The sequence below is a fragment of the Mchenga conophoros genome, linkage group LG10, assembly GCF_057382185.1.
Source record: "Mchenga conophoros isolate Kocher_MC1m ecotype Shallow Benthic linkage group LG10, M_conophoros_male_GT1.1, whole genome shotgun sequence".
NCBI lineage: Eukaryota > Metazoa > Chordata > Actinopteri > Cichliformes > Cichlidae > Mchenga > Mchenga conophoros.
Window position 1 is genome coordinate 12548711 of NC_140535.1, and position 24770 is coordinate 12573480.

At 41.1% G+C, this 24770-nt stretch overlaps 2 long non-coding RNA genes across 2 annotated transcripts; both read left to right on the forward strand.

Moving 5' to 3' along the window:
• The first annotated feature begins 251 nt into the window (after positions 1 to 251).
• LOC146565469 (uncharacterized) lies at positions 252 to 1083 on the forward strand. The gene is made up of 3 exons (XR_014894009.1): positions 252 to 460; positions 577 to 645; positions 808 to 1083. It is a non-coding gene; the product is annotated as an uncharacterized LOC146565469 (long non-coding RNA).
• Positions 1084 to 23493: 22410 nt separating this feature from the next.
• LOC146565470 (uncharacterized) lies at positions 23494 to 24467 on the forward strand. The gene is made up of 3 exons (XR_014894010.1): positions 23494 to 23844; positions 23961 to 24029; positions 24192 to 24467. It is a non-coding gene; the product is annotated as an uncharacterized LOC146565470 (long non-coding RNA).
• The last annotated feature ends 303 nt before the right edge of the window (positions 24468 to 24770 follow it).

Below are 24770 nucleotides of genomic sequence, written 5' to 3' on the forward strand. Positions count from 1 at the left end.
GTTTTCCAAACTGATTCACGATCTGAAAGTGTGCAGATCTAACGTACATAATCCTTTGTTAGGTTTATTATTTTCATTTCACACGTAAAACATTTATAGATTCATTCACCACTCCTGTTAGTTTGAGCTTCAGGCTGCTGACGAACTCCTTCAAGATATGCAGGTAACATTTTTAGTGGAATCAGTTGTTAAAGAGGGAACACGCTTGTCTAATATTTTGTACGGAGTAAACGTTATATTATTTTAATTTTTTTTTTAAAGTTTATGTCACATTAAGTTGGTTAACTTAAGCTGTTTGATAATCTTTGCTTTAATCATAGACTGTATTTTAGGCGTTCCCTTTTTTCCTTGTTAATTGCGTAGAATGATGCACAGAGTGAACCTCAGCCAAGACCAGTGCGCTGGAAAAAACGTGACAGACAGGGAGCTTTTATTCCTCAAAGATCATCAACCACTCGAAGTACTAGTTGCATGCCACGTGCTCAGTGTTCACACAACCATTGATTTTATCTCACAACTTGTTTTCACCAAAGAATTTCAGTAAGTAAATATTCTTCAATTTTTTTCCCCCTCCAGTGTCCAGAGAGCAGCATCAATGTCCACGTGAAGAACCTAGTTATGTTGCCAGTGTCAACCCAACAAAAGGTACTTTACCTTCTTGTATTTATTGTGATTTCTGTTTACTTTTATATTTGTTGTTATAGTTGAGTTATGCAGGGCTTTTGTGCAGTCCTAAGAAACATACTGCCTAGAGTGTTTTTCACTTTGTGGAAGAGTTTCTTCCTTTCTTTCTTTTTTTTCTGTTAGTGTATGGTGCTTCATCAGGAGCTCCTTCAGTTGTTGGAGGATGGAGAAGAGGATGCAGCCATGACTTGTGAGACGTCGTCTGAGTCAGCTGCTACTCACTGGGCGATCAGAAATATGGTGTCCTTGCAAAAGTGGAAAGAGGCCAGGCCTTGTCTTATAGACAATATGTTAGCTACTCTGGATCCACAGTCACACCGTGTGTGTCAGTGTGGCAAACAAGTAGTTGTGAGGTGTCTGGACTGCCTGCCTCTTCCATTCCTTTGTGCTGACTGTGATATTGCAGTTCACACACGCTTTGTCCTGCACAACAGAGAGGCAGTAACAGGAGGGTTTTTGCAGCCTTCATCAGAGTTTCACAAGCCAATAGGTACGGTTTTTAAGTCTTATGCATTTCTTGCTTTGTATGAGTATGAGTGGGTGCTGTTATTGTATATTTATTGGAGTGGAGTGGAGTGCTGTAAAGTTTGAGGTGGACAGGATGTGCAAGGAGCCATGCTTTAGCTGCCCTGCCTGCACTCCAGACATGCTTGCCGTCTCAGTTGATGGAAACCGCAAGCTTTATCGCTTTCAGTCAAATGCAAGGTACGTTATGCATTGTGTACATAAGTCAAATATGGATTTGTAGAAAAATGTATTTTAATGTTTCTTTTCAAACAACTGTCACTGTGTTCGTTCAGCACTTCAGAGCAGGGGGACTTTGAAGGTGTCTTCATTGAAAAAGATGAGGAAGTTGCTGAGTTTGTGAAATACATCCAGAGACACACAAATCATGTAAGATACACATATATATATATATATTAGTGCTGTTAGCGTTAATCTTGTTAAAATGACGTTAATGCCATAACCATATACACATACACGTATCCAGTGATGCCCTCATGCAGACCGATATTTGGCCCTGGCAGAGCACAAGTGAACGTAAGCTCTTGATATATAAATATCCTTTTTAAACAAACTCCCAGTATCTGAGCAGTAGTTGAATGTTTTGTTCTTGAATCATAATATGCTACTATGTTTTCCCATCTGATGTTGTTAAACTGTAGCTGCTGCTGACCTCCGGACAAAGAGAAAAGTCTTTGAGAAGGTGATGGCTGTGAGGCGCCTGAGAGAGGAGGAGATGATCCTTTGCAGGGAGATGCGGCATCACTGGACAGTGTTGCGAATGCCATCTGTGGTGTTGGGAACAATCTCCTCAGACTGTAAGCACTTTATTTATTTATTAATTTTTTGATGAATCGATTGAAAATAAGAGCAGATGCTAAAGTCTTACTGGATCTTTTACCTATATCTAGATTGCTAGCTAACACTGCCTTCTCCCTTTTAAAAAAATGTTTAATTACAGCATCCTAATTCCTTGTGTTTATGAGGTGAGGTTTTTTTTTTGTTTGTTTGTTTGTTTTTTAACTTTTCTCATATTTATTTGTTTTGTTCTTTTTACAGCCTCCTTTGTTGGCATGTCGGAGGATGCACAGAAGGGACTCTGTAGCCTGGTTTTAGAAAACAAAGTGAACTGAAAGCTGAAATGCTCAAAGTAAAGGACGTGTACAAGAGAATCCTCAGCCACCAACCACTCCTGGAAATGGACTCGGAGGAGGACATTCCAGACGATGCCACTGAGAGTGATTTGAGCACTTCTGCTGAAGACTGATTGTGTCATCATTGATGGTATGTTTGGTAAAATAAAAAGTTAATCACATCTCTGTTTAATGTGATTTTTCAACAGACATTTTACATTTTGAGAAGAAAAATGGAATTTCCTTGGTGCAGTTGTTTACCCTGAATCATTATTTCCCATCTAATTTAATGACTAGTGTACATGTTCAGATACGATAACATAATTTAATTTATGGGATGCTTTCTGGGCTGCTCAAATGATCACAAAATTTAAAAGCACCAGGCAGCACACTCACAAGTACATTTTTTGTTCAGTGTTTTGTCGAAGAAATCAACAAGTACAATTGAGATGTTTGCTGTAGTGGTGTGTTTGTTAAGAAGCATGCCAGCACACCGGTGAAGTGACAGTCCCAGAATGCACCCGAGCCAGTGACTCGCCCCAGAGCAAATGAAATTGCTTATCTAGAAAGACAACCGTCATCAAAGAAGAAGTAAAAGAGTAGGAAACAAATGGTAAGGGAAGGTACTGTGGGGTAGGAAAGAAAGGCCAGAGCTGTGCAAAATGACCTCCAGCAGGCTACAAATGTGCACGTCTGCTCAAACGGTCAGAAACCGACTCCATGAGGGTGGTATGAGGGCCCGACGTCCACAGGTGGGGTTGTGCTTACAGCCCAACACCGTGCCGGATGTTTGGCATTTGCCAGACAACACAAAGATTGGCAACTTTGCCACTGGCGCCCTGTGCTCCTCACAGATGAAAGCAGGTTCACACTGAGCACTTGTGACAGAGTCTGGGGACGCCGTGGAGAACCTTCTGCTGCCTGCAACATCCTCCAGCATGAGTTTGGCAGTGGGTCAGTTTTGGTGTGGGGTGGCATTTCTTTGGGGAGCTGCACAGCCCTCCATGTGTTCGGCAGAGGTAGCCTGACTGCCATTAGGTACTGAGATGAGATCCTCAGACCCCTTGTGAGACCATATGCTGGTGCGGTTGGCCCCGGGTTCCTCCTAATGCAAGACAATCCTAGACCTCATGTGGCTGGAGTGTGTCAGCAGTTCCTGCAAGATGAAGGCAATGATGCTGTGGACTGGCCCGCCCATTCCCCAGACCTGAATCCAATTGAGGACATCTGGGACATCATGTCTCGCTCCATCCACCAACTGCACCACAAAATGTCCAGGAGTGGGCAGATGCTTTAGTCCTGGAGTCTGGGAGGAGATCCATCAGGAGAGCATCTGCCACTTCATCAGGAGCATGTCCAGGTGTTGTAGGGAGGTCATACAGGCATGTGGAGGCCACACAGACTAGTGAGCCTCATTTTGACATGTTTTAAGAACATTACATAAAACCAAATTAATGATTCTGTATTGCATTGATCAAGGAACCAACCCAATAGGAGCTAAAGGAATCCTCTTGACATTACTTCACTCAGTAAGTTTATACTATGTTTAATGTGCATTTTCTTCATCAGTTTTGAACATAACATGTTAGCGCTCCCTGGTCCTTTTTGGAGACAGATCCTGAGACAGCAGGCAGCTATGGAGAACTCGTGTCAGCTGTGGTAATTAAGGAATACTTTGATTTAATATTGATTTCATGACAACTATCCTCAGGCACATATTCCTGGATATATATGATGACATAAGTAAAGTCCCATTTTACAATCATTGCCTTCTTTGATCTGACTTATTGCCTCAGACTTTGGCCCTGTGTCCCCAAAAGTATAGAAAATCCATGACACTGAGTAAGAGGCCTTTATCATGTTATAAGTGAGAGAGTTTGGTGTAACAGTGGTTGAACATGCCAAATCAATCCACAACATACTGCCATTCCCCAGCTGTAACCTGCATATGCATCAAACCAAAATCCAGTATCATAGACATAAAGATGAGGTTAAAGGGGTTGTATCATTTTGCCAGATAGCTTCATCCCAAAAAAGATAAACATTCTTCAAAAACAAAAGTTTGTGAATATTTGCTGTATTGCCAGGCCTAAACCAACCTGTTAAACTTATCAAATTATTGTCATAGATACGAACCTATTGATTGAAACAGAATAATCCATTGAAGCCTCCATCATCATCCACGATCACTGTTACTGTTCAGATTATTTCATCTCTGTTTTCCTCTAGAATGTTTTGAAAATCAGCATTTGATCAACAGACTTTTTAAAAGTTTATTTTGATCCTATTGTTTACGTGTGTAATTGCATTTTTATTGAAATTATGACAGGAAAACCCTTAATCAAATTGTATCTTTGATATCTAATAATAATATTAACAATAATGTTACATATGTAATATGTACACAATGATAATGTGCAAACAAACAAGAAAAATAGCAAAAAATGTCAATTTTTTTCTAATACCCTGTATATAAAAACCACATATGACCACAACTCCAAATGTGCAATTGTCACTGCATCTAAACATGACATATTACAAAAAGGTAGAAACATATAATATACAATATGTTCTGAAGCTGGTACTGGTGCAGTTAACTTTGCTTTAGGCTCCCATACACAGTAGGTGTTACTTACCTTACGTGCAGTGCAGTATTACTTTACCTTGTAATATGTTATAATAAGCAAGTCACTTCTATATTTATGAGGATGTAGACAATAATGTTGGCTGATATGTAAAACTATGAGATGTCGAGTGCAGGGAAGATATTATTGATGGATCAGATTCATGAATGTGTTAGGTACTTAAGCCACAATTAGAGAGTGAAACAGAGACTGACACTGGTTGAAATGTATAGTAAATATTTTATTTTGAACTTTTATGCTGAACTACAAGCTGTGAACTGTGCGATCTCTGCGACCTGTGGTGCCTGGTTTACTGTGTGTAAAACTGCGCAGGTTCCCATGTGTCATCCCACACTTTGCCACTGTCAGGAGAAAAACATAACAAAGAACAACCACACACAAAATAGGACAATTTAGGTTGTGACATATGACAATTTTTTAGGATGAAATATCTTCTATATTCATGTCATGCTTTATACACCTTCATTGTAATATAAATGAATCAAATCAAGTCAGACAGTAATAATATATGTAGTAGATGTCAAGCAGGACCACAGCAGCAGCCACGATCCATCGGAACCTGCTGGATGAGAGAGCACAGAAACTCCAGGGAAGAAGTTTAGTTAGTAACATGCATGAACTGCATTACTGAGACATGTATGTTTACAGATGGTGAGGGAGAGGGGGAGAGTTTTCAGTAAAACGAGACGCGACTGCATCTTCAACCAATACTGAGCCTGCATAACCCTGAAAGAGACAGACAGAGAGAGGGGGGGGGGGGGGGGGGGACACTAACCCCCAGCAGTCTGGTCCCATTACAGCATAACTAAGGGCTGAGCTGAACCAGCCCTAACTATAAGCTCTATAAAGAAGTAAAGTCTTATGCCTACTCTTAAAAGTGTTGACCATGTCCACCTCCAAATCTCATAATGGACTTTGGAGGTGGACAGCTATCAAGCTCCTCACAGAAGAGGAGCTCGATAGCTAAAAGCTCTCAATTTACTTTAGTCCAAATACATGAATTCAAATTGAGGTGATAACTATTTATCAACAATATGAATGTCTGTTCCTGTCCAACAAAGTTGTTACTACATACCATGTTGAGCAAGGCTTCCACTTGACTTTAACTTCTTCTTTTTCCTGAAAAACATGATATAAACAAACAATTAATTAAGAAAGACATGCAAGTTGCATACAAAAAGGAGCTTATAAACATTTGTGTACTATTGAATGGCTCAATAAAAACATAAGAACCACTACAATGCGTGTACTGCCAGCATCGAGTGCATGTTAGCAAAGCAACACTGCTTACATTGTGGCTCACAAGCAAAACTAACTGAAGCAGATGTTACTGAATGGGAAGGAGCACCTCCACATCAATCACTCCTTCTGAGCATGATGTCAGGAGGACTTTAAAGAACGTAAACATCAGGAAGGCAGCACGACTAGGTCGTATCAGGTGGTCTGTTCTTATTTAATGTCCTATTTGGAGTGAAATCCTGACTCAGTGGCTGAATTAGTGTAGATTCATCAAATACAAAAGCTTATGGATATTCAGTCAGGCACAGTTCAAATCCGGGAAGTCCAAAGACGCAAACAAATCTGCACAACAGCAGGCTAAATTACTTACATTTACAACTCTCCTGTCTACTATCTCTTCATATTTGAAAATCTTCTGTGTACGGTGTTTTCGGCATTCTGAAAAATAACAAATGAAATATTTACATGAGTTCTGTAAAACTGGAAAAAAATGCAAAAATTAAGAAAAAGAGATCTTAACAAACTTAACGAACATGTCATGTGTTTCGTACATTTACAATACCATAACGTCTAACCTTTCCTTGTCCTTTTTTTGTTTGGGACATCCGAGGTGTACACAGTAGAAATTGAGGGAGATGCAGGATGTGGAGATGAAGAGGAGGATGCAGGAGGAAGCAGAGATGAAGAGGAGGATGCAGGAGGAAACAGAGACAGAGAGGAATATGCAGGAGGAAGCAGAGATGAAGAGGAGGATGCAGGAGGAAGCAGAGATGAAGAGGAGGATGCAGGAGGAAGCAGAGACAGAGAGGAATATGCAGGAGGAAGCAGAGACGGAGAGGAGGATGCAGGAGGAAGCACAGACGAAGAGGAGGAAGCAAAGATGGAGAGGAGGATGCAGGAGGAAGCAGAGATGAAGAGGAGGATGCAAGAGGAAGCAGAGACGAAGAGGAGGATGCAGGAGGAATCAGAGACAGAGAGAAAGATGCAGGAGGAAGCAGAGATGAAGAGGAGGATGCAGGAGGAAGCAGAGACAGAGAGGAAGATGCAGGAGGAAGCAGAGACGGAGAGGAGGATGCAGGAGGAAGCACAGACGAAGAGGAGGAAGCAGAGATGGAGAGGAGGATGCAGGAGGAAGCAGAGATGGAGAGGAGGATGCAAGAGGAAGCAGAGACGGAGAGGAGGATGCAAGAGGAAGCACAGACGAAGAGGAGGAAGCAGAGATGGAGAGGAGGATGCAGGAGGAAGCACAGACAGAGAGGAAGATGCAGGAGGAAGCACAGACGAAGAGGAGGAAGCAGAGATGGAGAGGAGGATGCAGGAGGAAGCAGAGATGAAGAGGAGGATGCAGGAGGCTGACAGAGGGAAGATGTTGGTACAGGCTCTAAATGAAGAATAAATTCCTCGTTTAGAGCCTCTGGGTCTGGGACTGGTCCAGCATCGACACTGTCAGCAGAGGATGGTCCAGCTGCTGGTGTAGACCTTTTAGCAGGAGGTGAAGCTTGTAATTCTGAAAAATTTTAAATATTAAACATTCATTAAAATGGGTTGAAAAAATGTACAGTACACATAAACACATAATAAGTAGCCCAAACTTTAATAATATGTCTGCATTAGGTGCATAGTAATTACATAAATTGCAAAAAAGTGCAATAAACTACAAAAAAATTGAAAATCGTTTTTGTTTTTTTAACATATATTTCTAGTTAGAGAAATTTAAGAGGCTTATCCCTCAAAACTGTAAATACAAAAAAGTTACACAAACTAGTTTCCCACCACAGGAAATTTATTTTGAGTGTCTTCATAGTTTTATTTTTGAAATACACCAATTTTTATATACTGCAGGAAAAACGAAAATAAATATTATAGTGCAAATTTGCAAAATAACAGCATATGCATCAAAATAAACTATTTCCAGCAGTGCAATATGAGTCTTAAGCATCCCAGAAACGACACAGAAAGTCATAAAGTCAAACATAACTTTTTAAAACACATAACAAGTAAAACACAAGCTCATAAGGCCCCGATCGTAAAAAACTACATTTCCGCAAAATTACGTCACTTCCGGTTTCGGGCAGGTCATGCGGTCATGTGATAGTTCGCGCTGATGGACGTAGGAAGTGTTACAAACAGCTGATGGATCGGCGAAGCCTGTTTCTGGAATATCATGTTTTTGTTGCTGCAAGTGATTTTTATGCAGTTTTTGCAAAGCTATATGTGGAAGGAAACTGTGACCTAGGACAAGCTGATGGCATAAGATGTAAGTACAACTCCTCCAGTTTCATATGCAAAAAAAAGTATTGCGCTAGCTTACTTGGTTGCAGAGCTACCGGGATTTAAAAATAGTTACGCAAAACAGAGCGTGCCCGCTCCGATCGGCTGTAAAGGGTTAATAAAGTTTAATATTTTGGAAAAAAAAATGTTGGCAAAGAGAGGAAGTACCGATCGGGTTTCCGGTAAGGATCGGGTAGCGTTGAAACTCTGTCGTGCTAGCTAGCACGCAGTATGAGTCATTGTAACTGTCAGCACAACGAAAATAAACTACACCTAAACTCGGTTTATATCTGACCCAAATAGAGTGCAGTTCATAACTTCTTACCTGAAATTCAGTTCACCTCACGCTCCGACCGGCAGCCGCCTGCTTCTCCTGCCTTCGGTTTCCCTGATCCGGGATTGAGCTCTGCGTTAGCCACCACCGGTCGATCGGCGGCCGCCTCGCCGGTGGCTAGCTGCCCTGTGTTGTAGCTCCGCGTTAGCCACCACCAAAAAGCTCAGTTATTTTTTCCACATCGACCAGCATCATCGGCCCATATAAACGAAAAATAAGTCCAGCTAAGACAAACACTGTTTGCGAGCGATCGGGGGTGAAAGGAGCCTCACTGAAAGGGTGTTTTTTAGCGAAGGGTCGCTAGCCGGCTAGCATGAGAACGGGTTGGTACAGACAGTATTCTCCAAAGAGTTGTTGTGTTGTATAATTTGTCTCCTGTCCTAATTTCCTCTCTCCCTGAGGACACTCCAGGTCCAAGCGCAGCAATGGGTAACCAAGAGTTTCCCAAAAGTCAGCCGCCCACAACAGGGAGAAAGAGGAAAAGAGACCGAAATGATGAGCTGCTAGACCTCATCAGAGAGGAGAGCGCAACAGAACAGGTCACATGACAGCACAGCATTTTCTCTGCATTTTCTACCCACAGTTTGAACTGAATAACAAATAACACAACCTACACAAACTGAAAACAAACAGAAATCACAGAGTAAAATTTGAAAACTTTTATTGATGTTAATTTAAAAGTTATTTAAAAAAAGAAAACCCATATAAAGTAAAAAAAAAAGTAAAAAAAAAATCGTAAAAATAAATAAAAAGAAAGGAAAAAAAGAAAAGAAAACCCAAACAGACAAACCCCTCTGAGCAAGCAATAGGCGACAGTGGGAAGGAAAAACTCCATTTTAACAGGGAGAAACCTCCGACAGAACCGGGCTCTGTGAGGGGACAGCCATCTGCCTCGACTGGTCAATGGGTTCTCATAAGTGACTCGATCAATTTAAAAAGAGCCATTCTAATTGTAAAAATAACCAATTTAAAATCCAGTTAGTTTTCTAGGATTCAAGCAAACTACATTAAACCCGGAGGGAGCCCTAGCTGCAGATTGTTAAAGATATCAACTTGAATATTCCGGGCAGTATTTTCATTCCTGACATTAATGGTATTAGTGCCACCAAAGGAATTGTTTACTATGTTCACAACCGTACTTTGCTGTGAAATAGCAGGTTGCCCCTGGTTTGAATCTTCTGTGTCTGAGTCATCTGGGCTCCCCATACAGCACACACACAAGCATGCAAACAGGTTTTTGCAATTTTGATTGTTTGGCCTAGATTCAGGTTCAGGAGCTGGGTCCTGTGTTGGTGACGGTGTGTGGGTGACAGTTGATGCTTTATTGGCCATCAACTGGCCATCAACTTTGCATTTTTGATTATTGAATCTAGATTCCAGTTCAGGTGGTGTCTCCTGTGTTGGGCTGGTGACAGTTGATGCTTTATTGGCCATTGCGTTTTAATATCTATTTGCAGATAATTTGTTTTCTCCGTTTGTTAAAACTAGCGTTTGAAAATCCGTTCCTGCAGAGGGCTATTTATAGACTTAAATCCTTTGAAGTGTATGACGTCACTGAAGCCTTTGCTCTAAGCCCCGCCCACTTCGAGAAAAAAAAAGAATGCGCTCGAAGTGTGTGGCGTGTTTGTCTCCGCCCTTAATTTCATCACAGCCTCCCAATAACTGGAAGGTTCGAAGTGGGCGGGGCTTAGAGCAAAGGCTTCAGTGACGTCATACACTTCAAAGGATTTAAGTCTATAAATAGCCCTCTGCAACTCTGAATTTCTAACACAAGCGTTAACAAACGGAGAGAATAAATTAACAGCAAACAAATAGCTATTGAAGCAAAATGGACAACAGCACAGCTAGGAGCAATCCAGACAATGTCAGGAGTGATTCCACTCCTGCAGATGATGTTAGGCCACTGCTAGAGGAATTGCTAAATAATGTTACACATGAGCAGTGGCAACAGTTGCGGTCTGATTACGCCGAAAATGGCACCATAGGAAGGCTGTGTAATTTTGTAGATAATGTCATAGCCCTATGCTCACTGTCGGCAGGTGCAGAAATGAGGTTTTGCCAGGACACTGCTGTCACTAGCACAACAACAGTGGCCTCAATGGAGACACAGACAGCTCCTGAACTTGCACAGACCTCTAACACAGTTGACCGTAACACGGAAATACCAGCTGATATTTCACAGAAAACAACAGTCAACTTTCACAGCACAGCAGAAAATTGCCCTGGTGCCACATATATCACTAATATCCATAATACCAATAATGTCAAAGTTTTTCAATTTAACATCTTTAAAAAACTGGAATTCAGTTCAATACGAAAAACCGAAAAAATAACTGTCATGCCCAATACTCCAGTAGACAAGAAAGATCGTGATGACACTCAGGCTGTAGATAAAGCAGGAACCTCTTTGGAAAAGGATGTAACCCCAAAGAAATCCTCTGCTCAACATGAAGCCAGCACTGATATGTTCAACATCACAGAAAATAGCAGAAAAGCACTGGCCTTAAAGGAGACAGAGACAGCGCCAGAACTTACACAGACTTCAGAGGATAATGCATGGCTGACAGATCTTATTCAGGCTGTGATTTCACAGCTTGCTAAGATATCAATGTCCAACCCTTCTGATTCTCTCCAAAAATGTCTTTTGGATTCAATCAGGGCTGAACTACAGGGAACAGATTTACCCTCAGAAATCCAGGAACATTGCGACAGAATCGCTAAAGCCATTTCCACTGATCTTTGTAATAGATTAATTGTATCTGGGGAAGAGGGTGTAATGGCTTTAGTTGCCTTAGTTTTCAAAGAACACATTTTGGCAGTGAAGAATGAATTGTATCAAAACACTCTGTAATAACCTCCCCCCTGCTGGGGCTAGTAAATTGGGACTTTAAATTGGCTTTAAATAGATTATATATTTTTGAAAGCCCTTGGAACGGTCGCGGCAGATGGCTGTCCCCTCACTGAGCCCGGTTCTGCCGGAAGTTTCTTCCTCTTAAAAGGGAGTTTTTCTTCCCCACTGTCGCCAAGTGCTTGCTCAGAGGGGTTTTTCTGTTGGGGTTTTCTTTTTAATAACTTTTAAAAAAAAGTTAACATCAATAAAAGTTATTAAATTTTACACTGATTTCTGTTTTTTTATTGTCTGTAAGTTGAATAAATACATTTGTTATTTCTTACTCAGTTCAAACTGTGGGTAGAAAATGTTGTGCTGTCATGTGACCTGTTCTCTCTCTCTCACACACACACACACACACACACACACACACACACACACACACACACACACACACACACACACACACACACACCAACATTGGTTTGATTAAACAAAAAAAGGAACAATTTAAAAAGTTTTCACACACATTTCTTTTTCTCCAGACATGAATGACACCAGAAAATCACTTTCAGATCCTCTCATGGCAATGCAGCAGAGGATTTAACACATGACCTTTGACCCTCTCTAGAGAACCTCTGCTTTTCTTCTTCTCGTCCCCCCACTTGGCAGCATTACTGCCTCCGGCTGATCATCTTGCTTCTCCCCCTGCAGAGTTTGGAATCTGGTGTGAGAAGAGACGCCACCGCTCAACAGCATGCTCTCACCCAGGTGATACTTGAGCATACCTGACAGCTGCTGAGGGTCACCTGGACACAGAAACACAAACAGGTCTGATCACATTTCCTTCTTCATGCTAAGCTCTGCTATAAGCCACAACTTGCTTTGCCCCATGTTTGTAGATGACTGGAATCAGAGCAGAGTCTCTGCATGTCTTTATTAGGGTGGAAGCTGCTACTGATATTTGTGCAGCAGACTAAACAAACAGTTTGTGAACATTCAGCATGTTCAGTCCAATCAAAAAGCAGGAAAATAGCCCCACTGAGAAATCTCTACAAGGCACCGCTGAGAGGTGCCTTGTAGAGATTCATACATTCGGTCTTCATACTCGACTCCAGATCTGGACTTGTGTTGAACTCGACTGAGGTGGTCTGATCAGACACAGCGCTGCTCTTCACTGCAGCTGTCCACAAATCACAGAGGAAGTCAGGAGTGTTTTTACCTCGTCTAGCTGCCTCTGTGTGTGTGTGTGTGTGTGTCTCTTTAATTCATTTTTCTTTGTAAGCTACAGAGACCTTCACAGGACAATAATTGATCCTCGTGTTCGCATGAAATCACTAAATACATGCAGCAAAGCCCAGAGGACACAGGTAACCGATACAGGAGACTTTTCCTGCCCTTCCAGGGAGAAAGTCGATTTCTTCAGTTATACTTCCTGTTGTTTTTTTTGGTTTTTACGTTGAAGATTTTAGATGTTTGGCTTTTAATTCTGGTACTCCTGTTTTAATTTCAAGGCCTGAGGTTGTTCTTCTTGCACCCGTGGACAGAATCGTCTGTTTTTATAGTTTTATAGTTGTTTTGGAGTCAATTTTGCTTCAGTTAGTTCATTTAAAATATTTTAAATAGTTGGGTTTTTTTTATTGTCAGTGGTAGTTTGCTGTGTATTGTGTTGTGTGAACTTGGCAAACTAACTAAAGGAAGCATGTCCCAGGTCTGGTTTGTGGGTGGTTGTCTGCTTAGTAATGAACTCTGCAGACCACATCAAGCTTTCTGCTTCCCACAGGTGTAGCATATGGACTGAAAGCAAACAGAGGTGTTAGTGTGTTGTTGTGTAGTTTCTATTGAAGCTGACATCATTTAATGCTGTTTCTGCATGCTGGTCAGTGCCATCCAGACAGCAGGTATGACTGAGCTTTTGAACCAGGAGAAGGTGTTTACCTTCTTCGCTCCCAACGACGATGCCTTCAATGCACTGCCGCAGGATGAACTCAGCAGGCTGATGTGTGAGTTTTATTCAACTACACAGCTTCTCTTCATTCACATTCTTAATTTATCCACATGGACACTTTCCACACACGTGTGTAAAGCGTCTCTCTTCTTTACAGCAGCTTATGCTGAGACAGCTCGTTCTCACTCCGGACGCGTAAAATAATGACGATTTGTCACGTCCCTTAACTTCTCATGCTGACACCTAAGGTACCCTTCCACATTTTTATGTGACGCTGTGGGTTGTCAATTCATTCCAATATGAACCCGCTCGCGGCGATCGGAGACGCTTCGAGCAGAGGCTCCAGCCATCCTTTTACTCCAATAATAACCCCGTCACGGCGAAACATGACACCGTGAAGCACAATCTAACTGGAGAACCGGGGACCCTCTCCGCGAACGGGTTTTTCTTCCTAATTTAATGCTTTCTTTTAATGACATCGTTAACATTTCTCAACAAAAACACATGAAAGTATCACTGATAATTCAACAGTAAAAGCTTGGAGTCATTTTTGACCAGGACATGTCCTTCAACGCACATATTAAACAAATATGTAAGACTGCTTTCTTCCATTTGCGCAACATCTCTAAAATTAGAAATATCCTGTCTCAGAGTGATGCTGATGCGACTTTTGTTGTGATTTGGCGCTATATAAATCAAATTGAATTGAATTGAATTATAATCGCTTCATGTTTTGGCCACCACACAGTGTTTTCCGAACTGATTCACGATCTGAAAGTGTGCAGATCTAACGTACATAATCCTTTGTTAGGTTTATTATTTTCATTTCACACGTAAAACATTTATAGATTCATTCACCACTCCTGTTAGTTTGAGCTTCAGGCTGCTGACGAACTCCTTCAAGATATGCAGGTAACATTTTTAGTGGAATCAGTTGTTAAAGAGGGAACACGCTTGTCTAATATTTTGTACGGAGTAAACGTTATATTATTTTAATTTTTTTTTTAAAGTTTATGTCACATTAAGTTGGTTAACTTAAGCTGTTTGATAATCTTTGCTTTAATCATAGACTGTATTTTAGGCGTTCCCTTTTTTCCTTGTTAATTGCGTAGAATGATGCACAGAGTGAACCTCAGCCAAGACCAGTGCGCTGGAAAAAACGTGACAGACAGGGAGCTTTTATTCCTCAAAGATCATCAACCACTCGAAGTACTAGTTGCATGCCACGTGCTCAGTGTTCACACAACCATTGATTTTATCTCACAACTTGTTTTCACCAAAGAATTTCAGTAAGTAAATATTCTTCAATTTTTTCCCCCTCCAGTGTCCAGAGAGCAGCATCAATGTCCACGTGAAGAACCTAGTTATGTTGCCAGTGTCAACCCAACAAAAGGTACTTTACCTTCTTGTATTTATTGTGATTTCTGTTTACTTTTATATTTGTTGTTATAGTTGAGTTATGCAGGGCTTTTGTGCAGTCCTAAGAAACATACTGCCTAGAGTGTTTTTCACTTTGTGGAAGAGTTTCTTCCTTTCTTTCTTTTTTTTCTGTTAGTGTATGGTGCTTCATCAGGAGCTCCTTCAGTTGTTGGAGGATGGAGAAGAGGATGCAGCCATGACTTGTGAGACGTCGTCTGAGTCAGCTGCTACTCACTGGGCGATCAGAAATATGGTGTCCTTGCAAAAGTGGAAAGAGGCCAGGCCTTGTCTTATAGACAATATGTTAGCTACTCTGGATCCACAGTCACACCGTGTGTGTCAGTGTGGCAAACAAGTAGTTGTGAGGTGTCTGGACTGCCTGCCTCTTCCATTCCTTTGTGCTGACTGTGATATTGCAGTTCACACACGCTTTGTCCTGCACAACAGAGAGGCAGTAACAGGAGGGTTTTTGCAGCCTTCATCAGAGTTTCACAAGCCAATAGGTACGGTTTTTAAGTCTTATGCATTTCTTGCTTTGTATGAGTATGAGTGGGTGCTGTTATTGTATATTTATTGGAGTGGAGTGGAGTGGAGTGCTGTAAAGTTTGAGGTGGACAGGATGTGCAAGGAGCCATGCTTTAGCTGCCCTGCCTGCACTCCAGACATGCTTGCCGTCTCAGTTGATGGAAACCGCAAGCTTTATCGCTTTCAGTCAAATGCAAGGTACGTTATGCATTGTGTACATAAGTCAAATATGGATTTGTAGAAAAATGTATTTTAATGTTTCTTTTCAAACAACTGTCACTGTGTTCGTTCAGCACTTCAGAGCAGGGGGACTTTGAAGGTGTCTTCATTGAAAAAGATGAGGAAGTTGCTGAGTTTGTGAAATACATCCAGAGACACACAAATCATGTAAGATACACATATATATATATATTAGTGCTGTTAGCGTTAATCTTGTTAAAATGACGTTAATGCCATAACCATATACACATACACGTATCCAGTGATGCCCTCATGCAGACCGATATTTGGCCCTGGCAGAGCACAAGTGAACGTAAGCTCTTGATATATAAATATCCTTTTTAAACAAACTCCCAGTATCTGAGCAGTAGTTGAATGTTTTGTTCTTGAATCATAATATGCTACTATGTTTTCCCATCTGATGTTGTTAAACTGTAGCTGCTGCTGACCTCCGGACAAAGAGAAAAGTCTTTGAGAAGGTGATGGCTGTGAGGCGCCTGAGAGAGGAGGAGATGATCCTTTGCAGGGAGATGCGGCATCACTGGACAGTGTTGCGAATGCCATCTGTGGTGTTGGGAACAATCTCCTCAGACTGTAAGCACTTTATTTATTTATTAATTTTTTGATGAATCGATTGAAAATAAGAGCAGATGCTAAAGTCTTACTGGATCTTTTACCTATATCTAGATTGCTAGCTAACACTGCCTTCTCCCTTTTAAAAAAATGTTTAATTACAGCATCCTAATTCCTTGTGTTTATGAGGTGAGGTTTTTTTTTTGTTTGTTTGGTTGTTTTTTAACTTTTCTCATATTTATTTGTTTTGTTCTTTTTACAGCCTCCTTTGTTGGCATGTCGGAGGATGCACAGAAGGGACTCTGTAGCCTGGTTTTAGAAAACAAAGTGAACTGAAAGCTGAAATGCTCAAAGTAAAGGACGTGTACAAGAGAATCCTCAGCCACCAACCACTCCTGGAAATGGACTCGGAGGAGGACATTCCAGACGATGCCACTGAGAGTGATTTGAGCACTTCTGCTGAAGACTGATTGTGTCATCATTGATGTTATGTTTGGTAAAATAAAAAGTTAATCACATCTCTGTTTAATGTGATTTTTCAACAGACATTTTACATTTTGAGAAGAAAAATGGAATTTCCTTGGTGCAGTTGTTTACCCTGAATCATTATTTCCCATCTAATTTAATGACTAGTGTACATGTTCAGATACGATAACATAATTTAATTTATGGGATGCTTTCTGGGCTGCTCAAATGATCACAAAATTTAAAAGCACCAGGCAGCACACTCACAAGTACATTTTTTGTTCAGTGTTTTGTCGAAGAAATCAACAAGTACAATTGAGATGTTTGCTGTAGTGGTGTGTTTGTTAAGAAGCATGCCAGCACACTGGTGAAGTGACAGTCCCAGAATGCACCCGAGCCAGTGACTCGCCCCAGAGCAAATGAAATTGCTTATCTAGAAAGACAACCGTCATCAAAGAAGAAGTAAAAGAGTAGGAAACAAATGGTAAGGGAAGGTACTGTGGGGTAGGAAAGAAAGGCCAGAGCTGTGCAAAATGACCTCCAGCAGGCTACAAATGTGCACGTCTGCTCAAACGGTCAGAAACCGACTCCATGAGGGTGGTATGAGGGCCCGACGTCCACAGGTGGGGTTGTGCTTACAGCCCAACACCGTGCCGGATGTTTGGCATTTGCCAGACAACACAAAGATTGGCAACTTTGCCACTGGCACCCTGTGCTCCTCACAGATGAAAGCAGGTTCACACTGAGCACTTGTGACAGAGTCTGGGGACGCCGTGGAGAACCTTCTGCTGCCTGCAACATCCTCCAGCATGAGTTTGGCAGTGGGTCAGTTTTGGTGTGGGGTGGCATTTCTTTGGGGAGCTGCACAGCCCTCCATGTGTTCGGCAGAGGTAGCCTGACTGCCATTAGGTACTGAGATGAGATCCTCAGACCCCTTGTGAGACCATATGCTGGTGCGGTTGGCCCCGGGTTCCTCCTAATGCAAGACAATCCTAGACCTCATGTGGCTGGAGTGTGTCAGCAGTTCCTGCAAGATGAAGGCAATGATGCTGTGGACTGGCCCGCCCATTCCCCAGACCTGAATCCAATTGAGGACATCTGGGACATCATGTCTCGCTCCATCCACCAACTGCACCACAAAATGTCCAGGAGTGGGCAGATGCTTTAGTCCTGGAGTCTGGGAGGAGATCCATCAGGAGAGCATCTGCCACTTCATCAGGAGCATGTCCAGGTGTTGTAGGGAGGTCATACAGGCATGTGGAGGCCACACAGACTAGTGAGCCTCATTTTGACATGTTTTAAGAACATTACATAAAACCAAATTAATGATTCTGTATTGCATTGATCAAGGAACCAACCCAATAGGAGCTAAAGGAATCCTCTTGACATTACTTCACTCAGTAAGTTTATACTATGTTTAATGTGCATTTTCTTCATCAGTTTTGAACATAACATGTTAGCGCTCCCTGGTCCTTTTTGGAGACAGATCCTGAGACAGCAGGCAGCTATGGAGAACTCGTGTCAGCTGTGGTAATTAAGGAATACTTTGATTTAATATTGATTTCATGACAACTATCCTCAGGCACATATTCCTGGATATATATGATGACATAAGTAAAGTCCCATTTTACAATCATTGCCTTCTTTGATCTGACTTATTGCCTCAGACTTTGGCCCTGTGTCCCCAAAAGTATAGAAAATCCATGACACTGAGTAAGAGGCCTTTATCATGTTATAAGTGAGAGAGTTTGGTGTAACAGTGGTTGAACATGCCAAATCAATCCACAACATACTGCCATTCCCCAGCTGTAACCTGCATATGCATCAAACCAAAATCCAGTATCATAGACATAAAGATGAGGTTAAAGGGGTTGTATCATTTTGCCAGATAGCTTCATCCCAAAAAAGATAAACATTCTTCAAAAACAAAAGTTTGTGAATATTTGCTGTATTGCCAGGCCTAAACCAACCTGTTAAACTTATCAAATTATTGTCATAGATACGAACCTATTGATTGAAACAGAATAATCCATTGAAGCCTCCATCATCATCCACGATCACTGTTACTGTTCAGATTATTTCATCTCTGTTTTCCTCTAGAATGTTTTGAAAATCAGCATTTGATCAACAGACTTTTTAAAAGTTTATTTTGATCCTATTGTTTACGTGTGTAATTGCATTTTTATTGAAATTATGACAGGAAAACCCTTAATCAAATTGTATCTTTGATATCTAATAATAATATTAACAATAATGTTACATATGTAATATGTACACAATAATAATGTGCAAACAAACAAGAAAAATAGCAAAAAATGTCAATTTTTTTCTAATACCCTGTATATAAAAACCACATATGACCACAACTCCAAATGTGCAATTGTCACTGCATCTAAACATGACATATTACAAAAAGGTAGAAACATATAATATACAATATGTTCTGAAGCTGGTACTGGTGCAGTTAACTTTGCTTTAGGCTCCCATACACAGTAGGTGTTACTTACCTTACGTGCAGTGCAGTATTACTTTACCTTGTAATATGTTATAATAAGCAAGTCACTTCTATATTTATGAGGATGTAGACAATAATGTTGGCTGATATGTAAAACTATGAGATGTCGAGTGGAGGGAAGATATTATTGATGGATCAGATTCATGAATGTGTTAGGTACTTAAGCCACAATTAGAGAGTGAAACAGAGACTGACACTGGTTGAAATGTATAGTAAATATTTTATTTTGAACTTTTATGCTGAACTACAAGCTGTGAACTGTGCGATCTCTGCGACCTGTGGTGCCTGGTTTACTGTGTGTAAAACTGTGCAGGTTCCCATGTGTCATCCCACACTTTGCCACTGTCAGGAGAAAAACATAACAAAGAACAACCACACACAAAATAGGACAATTTAGGTTGTGACATATGACAATTTTTTAGGATGAAATATCTTCTATATTCATGTCATGCTTTATACACCTTCATTGTAATATAAATGAATCAAATCAAGTCAGACAGTAATAATATATGTAGTAGATGTCAAGCAGGACCACAGCAGCAGCCACGATCCATCGGAACCTGCTGGATGAGAGAGCACAGAAACTCCAGGGAAGAAGTTTAGTTAGTAACATGCATGAACTGCATTACTGAGACATGTATGTTTACAGATGGTGAGGGAGAGGGGGAGAGTTTTCAGTAAAACGAGACGCGACTGCATCTTCAACCAATACTGAGCCTGCATAACCCTGAAAGAGACAGACAGAGAGAGGGGGGGGGGGACACTAACCCCCAGCAGTCTGGTCCCATTACAGCATAACTAAGGGCTGAGCTGAACCAGCCCTAACTATAAGCTCTATAAAGAAGTAAAGTCTTATGCCTACTCTTAAAAGTGTTGACCATGTCCACCTCCAAATCTCATAATGGACTTTGGAGGTGGACAGCTATCAAGCTCCTCACAGAAGAGGAGCTCGATAGCTAAAAGCTCTCAATTTACTTTAGTCCAAATACATGAATTCAAATTGAGGTGATAACTATTTATCAACAATATGAATGTCTGTTCCTGTCCAACAAAGTTGTTACTACATACCATGTTGAGCAAGGCTTCCACTTGACTTTAACTTCTTCTTTTTCCTGAAAAACATGATATAAACAAACAATTAATTAAGAAAGACATGCAAGTTGCATACAAAAAGGAGCTTATAAACATTTGTGTACTATTGAATGGCTCAATAAAAACATAAGAACCACTACAATGCGTGTACTGCCAGCATCGAGTGCATGTTAGCAAAGCAACACTGCTTACATTGTGGCTCACAAGCAAAACTAACTGAAGCAGATGTTACTGAATGGGAAGGAGCACCTCCACATCAATCACTCCTTCTGAGCATGATGTCAGGAGGACTTTAAAGAACGTAAACATCAGGAAGGCAGCACGACTAGGTCGTATCAGGTGGTCTGTTCTTATTTAATGTCCTATTTGGAGTGAAATCCTGACTCAGTGGCTGAATTAGTGTAGATTCATCAAATACAAAAGCTTATGGATATTCAGTCAGGCACAGTTCAAATCCGGGAAGTCCAAAGACGCAAACAAATCTGCACAACAGCAGGCTAAATTACTTACATTTACAACTCTCCTGTCTACTATCTCTTCATATTTGAAAATCTTCTGTGTACGGTGTTTTCGGCATTCTGAAAAATAACAAATGAAATATTTACATGAGTTCTGTAAAACTGGAAAAAAATGCAAAAATTAAGAAAAAGAAATCTTAACAAACTTAACGAACATGTCATGTGTTTCGTACATTTACAATACCATAACGTCTAACCTTTCCTTGTCCTTTTTTTGTTTGGGACATCCGAGGTGTACACAGTAGAAATTGAGGGAGATGCAGGATGTGGAGATGAAGAGGAGGATGCAGGAGGAAGCAGAGATGAAGAGGAGGATGCAGGAGGAAGCAGAGACAGAGAGGAATATGCAGGAGGAAGCAGAGATGAAGAGGAGGATGCAGGAGGAAGCAGAGATGAAGAGGAGGATGCAGGAGGAAGCAGAGACAGAGAGGTTTTTCTCCCTAATTTAATGCTTTCTTTTAATGACATCGTTAACATTTCTCAACAAAAACACATGAAAGTATCACTGATAATTCAACAATAAAAGCTTGGAGTCATTTGGCGCGGCTGCCCCTCTGTTGGTCTTCCATGGTCTCTTGTGTTCTGGGGGCCTCTGGATGTCTGGAGTTTTGATCTCCTCCATACCCGCTTCACACCCTGGAGGACGGGGCTGTGGCCCCCCCACACTCCCTAGCAGATCGTTACATGGAGAAACCTTTGGAATACAAGCGCGCTGATCCACACAGGTATGCACACGGGTGTTCACTGCTCGTAGACCCAAATTACACCTTTCTTGGCCGCTACTTCGAAGCACATCTGTCCTGCGTGCTGCACAACAACATTGAATATTTAGTATTTACTGCTGTTTACACTTAGCTAGATTAATGCGATGGTGTTGTGTTTAGTATGTTGCTTTGGTTTTTTTTGCTTGTTTTCTATTTTTCTCTCAACAGGTGATCCAGGAGATTTTTATTTTTTTTTCTCCCCCCCTTTCTCACTGTCCCTCTCCCCTTCTGTTTTTCCTTTCCTTCCTCTTTCTTTCTCCCTTTCCTATCCCTCACTCATGTCTGTCCCATCTGTAACATCTGAAAATAAAATATAATAAATAATAAAAACAAAGATCGACCAAATGGACCAATACGGCAATGCCACGATGATCCATTTGGCAAAGTAAATCCATTGGGTATCCTTGTTGGTCTTCAGACAACAATTCTGATGGCTAAAGAACCAAATGGGACAGGCAAAAAAAAAAATAAAATAATAATAACCCCGTCACGGCGAAACATGACACCGTGAAGCACAATCTAACTGGAGAACCGGGGACCCTCTCCGCGAACGGGTTTTTCTTCCTAATTTAATGCTTTCTTTTAATGACATCGTTAACATTTCTCAACAAAAACACATGAAAGTATCACTGATAATTCAACAGTAAAAGCTTGGAGTCATTTTTGACCAGGACATGTCCTTCAACGCACATATTAAACAAATATGTAAGACTGCTTTCTTCCATTTGCGCAACATCTCTAAAATTAGAAATATCCTGTCTCAGAGTGATGCTGAAAAACTAGTTCATGCATTTATTACTTCCAGGCTGGACTACTGTAATTCATTATTATCAGGATGTCCAAAAAACTCACTGAAAAGCCTCCAGCTAATCCAAAATGCTGCAGCAAGAGTCCTGACAGGGGCTAGAAAGAGAGAGCAGATTTCTCCTGTTTTGGCTTCCCTTCATTGGCTTCCTGTTAAGTCCAGAATTGAATTCAAAATCCTGCTCCTCACATACAAGGTCTTAAATAATCAGGCCCCATCTTATCTTAATGACCTTGTAGTACCATATCACCCTATTAGAGCACTTTGCTCTCGCTCTGCAGGCCTACTTGTTGTTCCTGGAGTATTTAAAAGTAGAATGGGAGGGAGAGCCTTCAGTTTTCAGGCCCCACTTCTGTGGAACCAGCTTCCAGTTTGGATTCGGGAGACAGACACTATCTCTACTTTTAAGATTAGGCTTAAAACTTTCCTTTTTGCTAAAGCATATAGTTAGGGCTGGACCAGGTGACCCTGAATCCTCCCTTAGTTATGCTGCAATAGACGTAGGCTGCCGGGGGATTCCCATGATGCATTGAGTTTTTCCTTTCCAGTCACCTTTCTCACTCACTATGTATTAACAGACCTCTCTGCATTGAATCATATCTGTTATTAATCTCTGTCTCTCTTCCACAGCATGTCTTTATCCTGTCTTCCTTCTCTCACCCCAACCGGTCGCAGCAGATGGCCGCCCCTCCCTGAGCCTGGTTCTGCCGGAGGTTTCTTCCTGTTAAAAGGGAGTTTTTCCTTCCCACTGTCGCTTGCTCATAGGGGGTCATATGATTGTTGGGTTTTTCTCTGTATCTATGAAGCGCCTTGAGGCGACTTTTGTTGTGATTTGGCGCTATATAAATCAAATTGAATTGAATTGAATTAAAATCGCTTCATGTTTTGGCCACCACACAGTGTTTTCCGAACTGATTCACGATCTGAAAGTGTGCAGATCTAACGTACATAATCCTTTGTTAGGTTTATTATTTTCATTTCACACGTAAAACATTTATAGATTCATTCACCACTCCTGTTAGTTTGAGCTTCAGGCTGCTGACGAACTCCTTCAAGATATGCAGGTAACATTTTTAGTGGAATCAGTTGTTAAAGAGGGAACACGCTTGTCTAATATTTTGTACGGAGTAAACGTTATATTATTTTAAATTTTTTTTTAAAGTTTATGTCACATTAAGTTGGTTAACTTAAGCTGTTTGATAATCTTTGCTTTAATCATAGACTGTATTTTAGGCGTTCCCTTTTTTCCTTGTTAATTGCGTAGAATGATGCACAGAGTGAACCTCAGCCAAGACCAGTGCGCTGGAAAAAACGTGACAGACAGGGAGCTTTTATTCCTCAAAGATCATCAACCACTCGAAGTACTAGTTGCATGTCACGTGCTCAGTGTTCACACAACCATTGATTTTATCTCACAACTTGTTTTCACCAAAGAATTTCAGTAAGTAAATATTCTTCAATTTTTTTCCCCCTCCAGTGTCCAGAGAGCAGCATCAATGTCCACGTGAAGAACCTAGTTATGTTGCCAGTGTCAACCCAACAAAAGGTACTTTACCTTCTTGTATTTATTGTGATTTCTGTTTACTTTTATATTTGTTGTTATAGTTGAGTTATGCAGGGCTTTTGTGCAGTCCTAAGAAACATACTGCCTAGAGTGTTTTTCACTTTGTGGAAGAGTTTCTTCCTTTCTTTCTTTTTTTTCTGTTAGTGTATGGTGCTTCATCAGGAGCTCCTTCAGTTGTTGGAGGATGGAGAAGAGGATGCAGCCATGACTTGTGAGACGTCGTCTGAGTCAGCTGCTACTCACTGGGCGATCAGAAATATGGTGTCCTTGCAAAAGTGGAAAGAGGCCAGGCCTTGTCTTATAGACAATATGTTAGCTACTCTGGATCCACAGTCACACCGTGTGTGTCAGTGTGGCAAACAAGTAGTTGTGAGGTGTCTGGACTGCCTGCCTCTTCCATTCCTTTGTGCTGACTGTGATATTGCAGTTCACACACGCTTTGTCCTGCACAACAGAGAGGCAGTAACAGGAGGGTTTTTGCAGCCTTCATCAGAGTTTCACAAGCCAATAGGTACGGTTTTTAAGTCTTATGCATTTCTTGCTTTGTATGAGTATGAGTGGGTGCTGTTATTGTATATTTATTGGAGTGGAGTGGAGTGCTGTAAAGTTTGAGGTGGACAGGATGTGCAAGGAGCCATGCTTTAGCTGCCCTGCCTGCACTCCAGACATGCTTGCCGTCTCAGTTGATGGAAACCGCAAGCTTTATCGCTTTCAGTCAAATGC